Source organism: Thalassophryne amazonica, chromosome 1 (assembly GCF_902500255.1).
Source record: "Thalassophryne amazonica chromosome 1, fThaAma1.1, whole genome shotgun sequence".
NCBI lineage: Eukaryota > Metazoa > Chordata > Actinopteri > Batrachoidiformes > Batrachoididae > Thalassophryne > Thalassophryne amazonica.
The window spans coordinates 18248048-18261372 of NC_047103.1; the positions used below are offsets into that span (position 1 = coordinate 18248048).

Below are 13325 nucleotides of genomic sequence, written 5' to 3' on the forward strand. Positions count from 1 at the left end.
TAGCTCCTCTGAAAAAGAGAGCTTTAAATCAGAAGTGCCTGACTCCGTGGTATAACTCACAAACTCGCAGCTTAAAGCAGATAACCCGTAAGTTGGAGAGGAAATGGCATCTCACTAATTTAGAAGATCTTCACTTAGCCTGGAAAAAGAGTCTGTTGCTCTATAAAAAAGCCCTCCGTAAAGCTAGGACATCTTACTACTCATCACTAATTAAAGAAAATAAGAACAACCACAGGTTTCTTTTCAGCACTGTAGCCAGGTTGACAAAGAGTCAGAACTCTACTGAACCGAGTATTCCTTTAACTTTAACTAGTAATGACTTCATGACTTTCTTTGCTAACAAAATTTTAACTATTAGAGAAAAAATTATTCATAACCATCCCAAAGACATATCGTTCTCTTTGGCTGCTTTCAGTGATGCCGGTATTTGGTTAGAGTCTTTCTCTCCGATTGTTCTGTCTGAGTTATTTTCATTAGTTACTTCCTCCAAACCATCAACATGTCTATTAGACCCCATTCCTACCAGGCTGCTCAAGGAAGCCCTACCATTAATTAATGCTTCGATCTTAAATATGATCAATCTGTCTTTATTAGTTGGCTATGTACCACAGGCTTTTAAGGTGGCAGTAATTAAACCATTACTTAAAAAGCCATCACTTGACCCAGCTATCTTAGCTAATTATAGGCCAATCTCCAACCTTCCTTTTCTCTCAAAAATTCTTGAAACGGTAGTTGTAAAACAGCTAACTGATCATCTGCAGAGGAATGGTCTATTTGAAGAGTTTCAGTCAGGGTTTAGAATTCATCATAGTACAGAAACAGCATTAGTGAAGGTTACAAATGATCTTCTTATGGCCTCAGACAGTGGACTCATCTCTGTGCTTGTTCTGTTAGACCTCAGTGCTGCTTTTGATACTGTTGACCATAAAATTTTATTACAGAGATTAGAGCATGCCATAGGTATTAAAGGCACTGCGCTGCGGTGGTTTGAATCATATTTATCTAATAGATTACAATTTGTTCATGTAAATGGGGAATCTTCTTCACAGACTAAGGTTAATTATGGAGTTCCACAAGGTTCTGTGCTAGGACCAATTTTATTCACTTTATACATGCTTCCCTTAGGCAGTATTATTAGACATCATTGCTTAAATTTTCATTGTTACGCAGATGATACCCAGCTTTATCTATCCATGAAGCCAGAGGACACACACCAATTAGCTAAACTGCAGGATTGTCTTACAGACATAAAGACATGGATGACCTCTAATTCCCTGCTTTTAAACTCAGATAAAACTGAAGTTATTGTACTTGGCCCCAAAAATCTTAGAAACCTGCTGTCTAACCAGATCCTTACTCTGGATGGCATTACCCTGACCTCTAGTAATACTGTGAGAAATCTTGGAGTCATTTTTGATCAGGATATGTCATTCAATGCATATATTAAACAAATATGTAGGACTGCTTTTTTGCATTTGCGCAATATCTCTAAAATTAGAAAGGTCTTGTCTCAGAGTGATGCTGAAAAACTAATTCATGCATTTATTTCCTCTAGGCTGGACTATTGTAATTCATTATTATCAGGTTGTCCTAAAAGTTCCCTGAAAAGCCTTCAGTTAATTCAAAATTCTGCAGCTAGAGTACTGACAGGGACTAGAAGGAGAGAGCATATCTCACCCATATTGGCCTCTCTTCATTGGCTTCCTGTTAATTCTAGAATAGAATTTAAAATTCTTCTTCTTACTTATAAGGTTTTGAATAATCAGGTCCCATCATATCCTCATAGTACCATATCACTCCAATACAGCGCTTCGCTCTCAGACTGCAGGCTTACTTGTAGTTCCTAGGGTTTTTAAGAGTAGAATGGGAGGCAGAGCCTTCAGCTTTCAGGCTCCTCTCCTGTGGAACCAGCTCCCAATTCAGATCAGGGAGACAGACACCCTCTCTACTTTTAAGATTAGGCTTAAAACTTTCCTTTTTGCTAAAGCTTATAGTTAGGGCTGGATCAGGTGACCCTGAACCATCCCTTAGTTATGCCGCTATAGACTTAGACTGCTGGGGGGTTCCCATGATGCACTGAGTGTTTCTTTCTCTTTTTGCTCTGTATGCACCACTCTGCATTTAATCATTAGTGATTGATCTCTGCTCCCCTCCACAGCATGTCTTTTTCCTGGTTCTCTCCCTCAGCCCCAACCAGTCCCAGCAGAAGACTGCCCCTCCCTGAGCCTGGTTCTGCTGGAGGTTTCTTCCTGTTAAAAGGGAGTTTTTCCTTCCCACTGTCGCCAAGTGCTTGCTCACAGGGGGTCGTTTTGACCGTTGGGGTTTTTCCGTAATTATTGTATGGCTTTGCCTTACAATATAAAGCACCTTGGGGCAACTGTTTGCTGTGATTTGGTGCTATATAATAAAATTGATTTCATTTGATTTGTTACCTCCGCCAAGGAGGTTATGTTTTCGGTCGAGTCTGTCTGTCTGTCTGTCTGTCTGTCTTTCAGCAGGATAACTCAAAAAGTTTTGAACGGATTTTGATGTGATTTTGTGGAGTGGTTGAAAATGACAAGAGGAACAACTGATTAAATTTTAGTGGTGATCCGGATCACAATCCGGATCCAGGAATTTTTTTAAAGGATTCTTCACCATTGCGGGATAGGTGGAATTTTGACATTCTAGTTTCTAACTCCACAAAAACAAGGCAGAAAGGCTTGAAAAGAATTAGGGTGTAACATAGTCAAATGTTCTATCAAACAACAAAGTTTGGTGATGATCGGATTCCGGATCCGGTGATCCAGAATATGCGAAAATATAGGGAAAATAGAAAATGTGTCAGTGTGAGGTGACAAATGAAGCTAGAGATGCACAACTAACACCAAATTGTAGCTGAATCTGTATTGATTGAGTAAGGTGTCATCAGATTTGATGTAGAATGTTGATGCAAATGTTATGGAGCTAGATCTAGAAGAAAACCGCCATTACCGAAAAATCATTTTTATACAATAACCTTTCAAATAATAAAGACATAAAAGTGATTCCAAGTTGTAGTGGTATGTTTTCATGGTCAAGGATGTCAAATATAAAGGAAAGAAAAGTGTATGTATCATAGTTTTGTTTGTAACACTGAATTGTTGAAGGGCAATTCTACGGTAACGGAAGATATAACGGAAGAGATAATCTGTCATGGTTAGATGCCATATGTCCAGATTTTGCTGCTGTTGTAATTCCGTTACCACAGAATTGCCCTGAATAGATCACTGTGCCAAGGAGGGAATCTCTTTAGGGTCAGTGACCCTATGGCCTTGTGTAGCACATGCAACACTTAAAAAATTGTTCTATTTCAGAATTTACTGTTATTTATTTAGAGACGTGTTTCATAAATGTTAAAAAATTCATATATTTGCAGTTTAGTTGAATAATAAATTGAATTTTGTCTCTGTGCCGATGATGAACTATACTCGTATACTATAACATACGAGGTCTGTCAATAAAGTATAGGTCCTTTTTAGTTTTTTCAAAAACTATATGGATTTCATTCATATGTTTTTATGTCAGACATGCTTGAACCCTCGTGCGCATGCGTGAGTTTTTCCACGCCTGTCGGTGACGTCATTCGCCTGTGAGCACTCCTTGTGGAAGGAGTCGTCCAGCCCCTCGTCGGAATTCCTTTGTCTGAGAAGTTGCTGAGAGACTGGCGCTTTGTTTGATCAAAATTTTTTCTAAACCTGTGAGGCACATCGAAGTGGACATGGTTCGAAAAATTAAGCTGGTTTTCTGTGAAAATTTTAAGGGCTGATGAGAGATTTTGAGGTGATACTGTCGCTTTAAGGACTTCCCACGGAGCAAGACGTCGTGCAGCGGTCCCAGGCGCCGTCGTCAGCCTGTTTCAAGCTGAAAACCTCCACATTTCAGGCTCTATTGATCCAGGACGTCGTGAGAGAACAGAGAAGTTTCAGAAGAAGTCGGTTTCAGCATTTTATCTGGATATTCCACTGTTAAAGGAGATTTTTTTTAATGAAAGATGTGCGGGCAGATTGCAGCGTCGGCTCGCAGCCGCCGCGACGCACCGCCACAGGAAAAACACCTCCGTTGGAAGCCTTAAGGACAAGTTGGAACATGTCCAGCTGTTAAACAATTTCTCATATACTCACTCCACTGAAAGCCATCAAAAGCCGCCTGGATTTTACAAATGGTTATCAACACGGAGGTGTTTTTCCTGTGCCGCCGCACCACGCCGGCTGCGTCCCAACGCGCGGACCCGTGGAATATCCAGATAAAATGCTGAAACCGACTTCTTCTGAAACTTCTCTGTTCTCTCACGACGTCCTGGATCAACAGAGCCTGAAATGTGGAGGTTTTCAGCTTGAAACAGGATGACGACGGCGCCTGAGAGTGCTGCGCGACGTCTCGCACCGTGGGAAGTCCTTAAAGCGACAGTGTCACCTCAAAATCTCTCATCAGCCGTTAAAATTTTCACTGAAAACCAGCTTAATTTTTCGAACCATGTCCACTTCGATGTGTCTCACAGGTTTAGAAAAAATTTTGATCAAACAAAGCGCCAGTCTCTCAGCAACTTCTCAGACAAAGGAATTCCGACGACGGGCTGGACGACTCCTCCCACAAGGAGTGCTCACAGGCGAATGACGTCACCGACAGGCGTGGAAAAACTCACGCATGCGCACGAGGGTTCAAGCATGTCTGACGTAAAAACATATGAATGAAATCCATATAGTTTTTGAAAAAAATAAAAAGGACCTATACTTTATTGACAGCCCTCGTATATTTCATCATCGGCACAACATAAAAGTTTTAGTGCAGACTGTTGCCTGCAAATTTGAATTATTCTCAACTATTTTTTTCTTAGTGTGAGCAAACATCATTGTTAGACTTTTTTAGGTTCAATGATTCCACGGCGTGTAGATGTTATGGCGTCAGTGACCCCATGGCCTTGGCGGAGGTTTGCACTCTCTGAGTGCTTCTAGTTCAAAAATCACACACTGTACCTTTTTAATCCTGTGAAGAAGGCAGAGATTTTCTGTCATGACAGTTTTTTCCCCCAACATGTTTCACTGGGATATCATTATTATTATTTTAAACAATATAACCTCTAACTGCCTTATGAACAAGAACAGAAGATGGACTGATTTGATTGTCAGTTTTTCACTCCTCTCCTCTCACTCTCTCTCCTCTGCCCCCCTCCCCCTCGCTCTCACCGTCTGTTTTCCTTTGACCTTTTTGGAAACAGGGAGCCTTTAAACTATAAAATACACTGTAAACTTCTGAGTATATCATCAGCATCTGCTGACACAGAAGCAACTCTGGATTATGAAACATTTTTCTGGAGGATTTTTTTCCCTTTAAGCAGAGCCGGTCCAAGGCATACGCCAACTACGTGGTCGCTTAGGGCCTCCACGCCACCAGGGGGCCCCGAGAGCATTGAGACATTGTGATAAAAAGTACATATATACATGAAATTAAAATAATATTGAATAATTTAAACGAAATTGTATTACACCCTAAAAAAATAAATTCATTTTGACAAAATACCAATACTAGGTTAATTAGAGCAGAGATTAGAGCATGCCATAGGTATTAAAGGCACTGCGCTGCGGTGGTTTGAATCATATTTGTCTAATAGATTACAATTTGTTCATGTAAATGGGGAATCCTCTTCACAGACTAAGGTTAATTATGGAGTTCCACAAGGTTCTGTGCTAGGACCAATTTTATTCACTTTATACATGCTTCCCTTAGGCAGTATTATTAGACAGCATTGCTTAAATTTTCATTGTTACGCAGATGATACCCAGCTTTATCTATCCATGAAGCCAGAGGACACACACCAATTAGCTAAACTGCAGGATTGTCTTACAGACATAAAGACATGGATGACCTTTAATTTCCTGCTTTTAAACTCAGATAAAACTGAAGTTATTGTACTTGGCCCCACAAATCTTAGAAACATGGTGTCTCACCAGATCCTTACTCTGGATGGCATTACCCTGACCTCTAGTAATACTGTGAGAAATCTTGGAGTCATTTTTGATCAGGATATGTCATTCAAAGCGCATATTAAACAAATATGTAGGACTGCTTTTTTGCATTTACGCAATATCTCTAAAATTAGAAAGGTCTTGTCTCAGAGTGATGCTGAAAAACTAATTCATGCATTTATTTCCTCTAGGCTGGACTATTGTAATTCATTATTATTAGGTTGTCCTAAAAGTTCCCTAAAAAGCCTTCAGTTAATTCAAAATGCTGCAGCTAGAGTACTAACGGGGACTAGAAGGAGAGAGCATATCTCACCCATATTGGCCTCTCTTCATTGGCTTCCTGTTAATTCTAGAATAGAATTTAAAATTCTTCTTCTTACTTATAAGGTTTTGAATAATCAGGTCCCATCTTATCTTAGGGACCTCGTAGTACCATATCACCCCAATAGAGCGCTTCGCTCTCAGACTGCAGGCTTAGTTGTAGTTCCTAGGGTTTGTAAGAGTAGAATGGGAGGCAGAGCCTTCAGCTTTCAGGCTCCTCTCCTGTGGAATCAGCTCCCAATTCAGATCAGGGAGACAGACACCCTCTCTACTTTTAAGATTAGGCTTAAAACTTTCCTTTTTGCTAAAGCTTATAGTTAGGGCTGGATCAGGTGACCCTGAACCATCCCTTAGTTATGCTGCTATAGACGTAGACTGCTGGGGGGTTCCCATGATGCACTGTTTCTTTCTCTTTTTGCTCTGTATGCACCACTCTGCATTTAATCATTAGTGATCGATCTCTGCTCCCCTCCACAGCATGTCTTTTTCCTGGTTCTCTTCCTCAGCCCCAACCAGTCCCAGCAGAAGACTGCCCCTCCCTGAGCCTGGTTCTGCTGGAGGTTTCTTCCTGTTAAAAGGGAGTTTTTCCTTCCCACTGTAGCCAAGTGCTTGCTCACAGGGGGTCGTTTTGACCGTTTGGGTTTTACATAATTATTGTATGGCCTTGCCTTACAATATAAAGCGCCTTGGGGCAACTGTTTGTTGTGATTTGGCGCTATATATAAAAAAAAAATTGATTTATTGATTGAATTGATATGTACATCACTCAGTATGTAGAAGTTAATTAAAACATATTTATGAGTTTGCTACCCCTTTAAAGTTAAAAACAAGAATGACACCTGTATGATGTAAGATAATTACAAATAATGCTAATGATTGTGGGTACGTTACACATAACAGTGTAGCCTATGGAATAATGAGGCATCTGGTGTTGAGGTGATGGTAGGGGGGCCCCCAAATGAAATTCTGCTTAAGGCCCCATAAAGGCTTGGGCCGGCCCTGCCTTTAAGTCAGAATGGAGTGTGTCTCTGTCGGCTCTAATTTCTGCTTTCAGTGTTCTGTGGCTTCACAGAGCACTGAAAGTAGCTGGCTGCTGTCTTTGCTGTTTGCGTGTAGATACTAAGAAATGATGATGACACACTCCACACATTTTTGTGGGGTGGGGGGGTTCGGCACAGTTGCACACCTGTGTTGCTAGGTTATGCCACACGCACTTCGGCACTTTTCACAGACAGGCCGAATGTGGTCACCTGCTGCCTACTACCGTGCGGGGAGCACGAATAGCCCTGCCTTTTGTAAGTGTTCAGCGAGCGGTGTTAGATGTTCATTTGAGGCACCTGGAATCTGCCCGACACCTGCCGAGAGAGGGGTCAAATGGGCACTCGCAGGACATTTGCTGTCTTTCGGCCTCTTGTGTGCGTGAATGGTTGTGACAACAGATGTACGAGGCGTCTGAGGTGGCTGATTTTTCAAGAATGGCATGCAATTCCTCCATCGTGTGCCAGTCGGCCTCAATCGTGTTATGTGTGAAGGGGCCCTTAGATTTGTACAAGACACTGACTGGATGACTGCGGCAAACGAGCGGTTAATTTTGGAGGTCCACATGAAGCATATTACATGCGTGACTAGGAAGCGTAGGCTGCTACATTCCGGCCATATGGTGCATTTTCCTGAGCATGATCCTGCAAACAGTAATCCTGATATTGGAAAATATATGTGAAACCACTTTCAACTGAATTGTAAGAAATGAGGCAGCACGTGGATTAGTGGTTAGCACTGTTGCCTTATGTTAAGACGGCCATGGGTTTGATTCCCTTCTGTGGCCTTTCTGTGTGGAATTTGCATGTTCTCCCTGTGTTTGCGTGGGTTCCCTCCGGGTGCTCCGGCTTCCTCCTACATCTCAAAGACATGCAGGTTACGTGGATTGGAAACTTGAAATAGTCTGTAGCTCTGCGTGTAGATGTGAATGTGTTTGTCTATACGTGACCCTGTGTACCCCGCCTCACGCCCTATGACTGCTTGGATGGGCTCCAGCCTCCCGTGACCCTTAATTGGAGCAAGTGGTTGAAGGTGAGTGAGTGAGTGTAAGAAATGACCCAAATAAAATGGTTTATCTTACTATAGTGGGCTGGGTGATGAATGCCCCTCCCCACATCCCTTTTAGGACATTCGTGCTTACTCTCAGCAGTACTATACTGTAGAATTCCAGTCAGTGAATATTCAGCCAGATTTTCTTCTGCTCTCATGTGACTTAATTTAACAGAAACAAGCAGCATCAATGGAAAACAAGCTTGTTTCTGTTGAAATCCTCTATATAGTTTATATATGGCTTACAGCAATGCCTGGACTCAAGCTGGCATAAACCTGCCACATCAATTAAAGACAGCAAAAAAGTCCAGCCTTTTTGTGCATTTTTCCCCTGCGGAACTAAGATGTTTCATTAATTTTTTTTTAAAAGCTCCACACAGAGCAGCACATTCAATAAGACTGCAGCACATTGTGAAAGCTGCTTTTTTAAATTAAAGCCTGGAGACCTTGCTATTGTCCAACCAAAGGTTGACTAAAAATGTTCCTTATAAGGACATTAGAGAATCCTTTTAAAAAGAACATATACAGAAAATCTCCTTGAAGGAACTCTGATTTATAGCCGTTCATTCTTTGTGTAAAAACCTGCACACCATCAGGTGCAGAGGTTTGCGTCCAAGCCAGTCAGTGGTGCAGAATTTTCAAATCACTGTGGACTGCCAAGTGTGTTTCGGTTGTTGTATGTTGTGCTCAGTCTAAGTGTCTTTTGGGAGACAAGCCAGGCGGTCAAAGCACTCACAGCTCACAACTCAAGTAACAGTCCAAAAACTTTAAAGACTCAGACCTGAGGCAGGATTTAGAATATGCATTCACAGCTGTATCTATGAACAGGCATTGGCAAAGTAAATATAAGACAAAACAAAAACTCACAAAGGAGAACTTAAATACTTTCATCCAAGTTCAAACCCGTACCATCAATAGTGCGTTGTATGTAATGAACTTTCACTTGTGTCTATCAACAGAATTACTCAAAAACAACAACACAAACAAAAAAACCCCAAACATTTGGCCCAATTGATTTTGATGACACTTGGTAGAGATGTGGACCAAAAGAGTACCAAATAAATTTCCAATCAGAGTCAGAGTCAGGAAAAATTTTTTTGCAACTGATCCTAGGGTATTATATGGACGTTCGGGGGATCCTCTAAGAAACAGAACTGTCAACTGACCAATGATCCTAATTGTGTTCCATTTCATGGTCCATGATCTTTACTGCTTGATTGTTTGGACAATTGGTTAATACGACCACTGGACTTCACAAGTAATTGGATGCTTAGCTCCATCTTCAGGGTTGGTAAGGTTAGACCTTACTTGTGTGAAGCGCCTTGAGGCAACTTTGTTGTGATGTGGTGCTATATAAATGAAAATAAATTGAAATTCTCTGTTTTCGGATGTTTGACAATTCTTTGTTGTGCTTTGTTTAATTAGTTTGTTTTAGTTGTATGACCACAGCAGATGGTCACCACTCGGAGTCTTCTCTGCTTGAAAGGAGCTTTTCCTTACCACTGTTACCAATGTGGTTATGCAAGGGGTGCATAAAGTTAGACGTTAATCTGGTGAAGCACCTTGGGGTAACTTATGTTGTGATGGGCCGGAATATAAATAAACTAAATTTAAGCAGCACGGTGGATTAGTGGTTAGCACTGTTGCCTCACAGCGAGAAGGTCGTGGGTTCAATTCCCATGGCCTTTCTGTGTGGAGTTTGCATGTTCTCCCCGTGTTTGCATCGGTTTCCTCTGGGTCCTCCGGTTTCCTCCCACATCCAAAGACATGCGGGTTAGGTGGATTGGAATCTTTACAATTGTCCTTAGGTGTGTGTGAGTGTGTCTGTGTTTGTTTGTCTGTTTGTGGCCCTGCGACAGACTGGCGTCCTGTCCTGGGTGTACCCCGCCTCGCGCCCTATGACTGCTGGGATAGGCTCCGGCTCCCCATGACCCTTAATTGGACTAAGCGGTAGGAGATGAATGAATGAATGAATTTAAGCATTTTTGTCACATATTCATGAAACTAGAAGGGGACTCAGAGAGCACAGATCTCAGTCAACTATCAACTCTTTTATGAGTTTCTAGCCCAACATGAATTAAGATCAATCCCCTAAAATGGTATTTTGTTCTCCTGATTCAGAAATTTTTATCAGTAGCTTCACTAACTCCTACACAATCATATAATGACTCTAATAATATAATGATGATACAATAACATCAGAATCATTTGAGGATCCATGTTATATGTCTTTAGAAATTTATGGAAATTAAAAAAGCCCTAACTTCCAAATGTTAAAGAGCATCAGACTTACCATAGTAGTCCTACAGAGACCTATTGTTCTACTGGTTTTCCCTGGAGACCATATCATGAAGTGGATGAGAATCTACAACTCCCCATGGATGGGACACCAGTCCATAACAGGTTTGTCCCCCAGCTAAGGCCAGTCCACATTTATAGCTGGGTAGGCTGGAACAATGCAGATGTTATATGTTTTCCAAAGACACAAATAGGTAGCAGACACACCTGGACTAGAACTGTGGTCTAGAGGATGGAAGTCAAAATTCCCCGCCACAGAACTCTTGGAACCATCCTGTGATTCAGACATGATTCAAAATTTAATGAGTTCCCCTTGAGCCATGTTCCAACCCTCCACCAAAATGAATTAAAAGAGCTGTTTTCACTTTCACAAATATGTGTCTTGGACATTCAGGGTCTCCACCAAGTCCAAGACTGAGTTGCGATCAAAAAATGGCCTCTGCTCGCCGTCACTCTCACTGACTGCCACTGGAGTTGCAGGCTGGTCACAATGGGGTCACCATGGACGGAGAAAAAGATCCCTCTTGGTTGCCATCACTCCCCATCGGTCTCCAACAGGCGTGCGAGTGTACTGAACTGTTTAAAACACTTGTATAAGCTGTGCAACCAGTTAACAGATACATGGGTCTCATAATCAGTCTTGATAAACTCCCACATCTCAACTCACTCTCAACTTGATCCTATGGGTCATAAGAGACTCTCGACTGACTCTGCATGGAGTAGAATCAATGATCTTGATATTAACATATTTTTCACTTGCATAATTCAGTTGCAATACACGCTTGGTGTAAACAGAAATGACAGATCACAACAGAGATGTTATGTGTCGACGCAGATTGAGGAGCGAACCTGCGTCAGACAGGACCCAGCACTAAAAATAACCAGGAAGCGGTTCCATCAACAAAAAACAATTTATTTTTCACCTGTGCCTAAATAAATCATACAAAAAACCCCAACCCAATGTCCTTCAAGAGGAGTGACTGCTGGCACGCTCTCCAGTGTTCACGGGGAGAGAAGTCCGATGCTCCTGGACTCACTACCATCAAACAGACACCCCCCAGGTGGACACGACAAACTGACTCTCTGTTGAAGCACAGAAGATGTGAGGCACGTTAGCAATTATAGCAATTTCTTTCACAAAACACATGCTATCAGCAACACATCAAGGTTTATACTTTTTATCTTTATGCACATGAGCAGCTTCTCACAATAAGTGGAGGATCACTTATCCTGCACGCCACAACAGTGAGAAGCAAGCCACAGCATTCTCATCACAATTTCACGTATACTATGTAGCAAAACCTCAAGTTATTATCTACAATTAGTCCAACAGTTAATTACCTTTACTGTGTGCTGACAGCATGTGTCCTCACCCTTCCTTGCTTCACAGGCTTAATGTGTCAAACCCAGGTGCGGTCCTCAGCGTCTCACAAACGAACATCACAAGGTCGAGTTCCCGGCAGTTCTGCTTGGCTCACACCTGCCTTAAAAGCAGAACGCCATCCAATTATCTGCTACAGCTGAAAGTCTTTAGGGCTGCACGTGAGCACCAGTCCCAGGTGCCTCACATGATATTGACGAGGGTGAGGATTCTTCAGCCAGCACCTTCTTTTCCACAGACAAATCAGCATCCATGCCACCTGAGGAGCAAAGAAAAGAAAACAACACCAAAACCTCCAGCCACACCCCCCGACACACAACAAGAGACCAGCCAAGAATTGTGGGAGTTGACAAAATGTCATGTACTTTTAGGTCTTATACAGGTCTCAGTCCAGTGTAAACGGGACATAACTGTGACAAACCAGCTTGTGACCATCACGGGTGTCCCTGAATGGAATCTGGTGCACAGTCTGATAATGTAACAAGTCAGAATTGTATGGTGTGACGTGTGCAAAAACAACCGTAGCATAACCGTAGATTCCTATAGTATAACTTCAGCACAACTTTGCTGCTTCTGGAATACCTGCTGATGATGTCACAGCATGTACAACAATGCTATGTGCTCCATGGATAAAAGAACTTACAAAACCATAGCCCAATGACAAAATATCCTGTGTCAGTACAGACACACCTCTGAACCCTCTAAGATTTTCTAAGTTATGGCCAAGGTTTCAAAAAGTGAAATTCTGAAATGCATATCCATGAGAGTGAGAATGGGGCTAAATTCTGCAGACAGACAGACAGACAGACAGACAGACAAACAAACAAGGGTCAGTATAGTGTATCCTCCAGCCCATGATACCCCTTAATGGGATCTTATTTGGTCCATGCCTCACTTCTTCACCAGGTTCCATGAAAATTGGTCTGTAGATTTTTGAATAACCATGGTGACAAGCAAACTGCCAAGCATACAATACTACGTTTTTAGAATTTTAATATTTATGTACACAGAGTTTTTGTGTGGCTCTGGTTCGTGGCATGGCTCCAGTGGGAGTGATACAAAGTTGTGCCTTGGCAGAGGGATACATGCTACACTATGACTGTCCCTCTGGTATCTCCTTTGGCAAGCAGCAATGTAGTCGAAAACACCATTTCATAACTGGCAGGATAAAAGTTTAAGACTGAATAACATCATAGCGATCAACAAGGTGCCCTTGAGACACACTGAAACCAAACATGCTCAGTCACTCTAGA

General features: G+C 41.9%; 1 protein-coding gene and 1 long non-coding RNA gene across 4 annotated transcripts in view; both read right to left on the reverse strand.

Annotated features, from left to right (window-relative positions):
* LOC117506954 (RNA-binding Raly-like protein) overlaps positions 1 to 13325 on the reverse strand; it is a 448208-nt gene that overhangs the window by 81149 nt on the left and 353734 nt on the right. The gene's annotated exons all lie outside the window — the stretch shown is intronic.
* Positions 8827 to 9305, reverse strand: LOC117506979. The gene is made up of 2 exons (XR_004559594.1): positions 9175 to 9305; positions 8827 to 9131 (listed from the first exon to the last, which is right to left on the reverse strand). It is a non-coding gene; the product is annotated as an uncharacterized LOC117506979 (long non-coding RNA).